Source organism: Octodon degus, unplaced genomic scaffold, assembly GCF_000260255.1.
Source record: "Octodon degus isolate 3935 unplaced genomic scaffold, OctDeg1.0 scaffold00048, whole genome shotgun sequence".
NCBI lineage: Eukaryota > Metazoa > Chordata > Mammalia > Rodentia > Octodontidae > Octodon > Octodon degus.
Window position 1 is genome coordinate 5,824,335 of NW_004524624.1, and position 848 is coordinate 5,825,182.

Genomic DNA, 848 nt, shown 5'->3' on the forward strand with positions numbered 1-848 from the left:
CCAGAGAATCGTCAAGGGTAGGCCCAGTGCAGCCACCAAGTTGTCCCCAGGGCTCCCTCCACCCCCAGCAGGACAGGGGTGCACCTGGGCACTGACAGCCACCACAAGCTCTCCCCACGTGGGAGCAGCTGCTGGCTTCCGAAGGCACCTGGAGATGGAGGTTTAAATCCCAACTCTGCCCCAAGTAGGGCACTTGAGCAAACTGCTTTACCTCTTTAAGCCTTGATTTTTCTTTTCTATTAAATGAGGCTGCTCTCCTAAGGTTATTGTGAAGATCAAGCATAACTGATGTTGCAAGGCGTCTTGGAGGCAGTAGGCGTGAAGCAGCGGCCCTGTTGCCAGAGACGCTGTGATTGCAGGCAATGGTTAAACTGGAAAGGTTCTTAGGGCAACTTGTGGGAGAACTTTCAAGAGCTAGGAAATTAATTGGAGGGTGTTAACTGTAGAAATAAAGCAATAGATGAAAATTGCCTCTAAAGAATTACAACAAAGCAATTATCTCAAAAGAAAAATGTAGAGGAGGAGTAAGACACGAGCACATATCTGTGGCATCAGGACCCAGGAAAGTGCAGTCCATCAATCAATGGGCCAGAGCCACAGGGACCTCCGAGCTGCCTTTCACTACCCTCTCCATGAGGTGGTGAGAAACTGAGGCTGGCAAGCGGGTGGAGACCAGAGCGGCCGTAAGTAAGCACAGGTTCCCACACCAAAGAGCAGATAAGAGGTAAGGGACAGGGGCGGACCTGGATTTTAATCTGTTCTATTCAGCACAGCTGTGTGACTTTGGGCACATCCTGAAGATCAGAGAGAGCAGACTCGAAGCTCTTTTCTTTTTTTTTTTTTTTTTT

General features: G+C 49.3%; 1 pseudogene; it reads right to left on the bottom strand.

Annotated features, from left to right (window-relative positions):
- Positions 1-275: 275 nt before the first annotated feature.
- LOC101588355 overlaps positions 276-848 on the bottom strand; it is a 984-nt pseudogene continuing 411 nt past the window's right edge.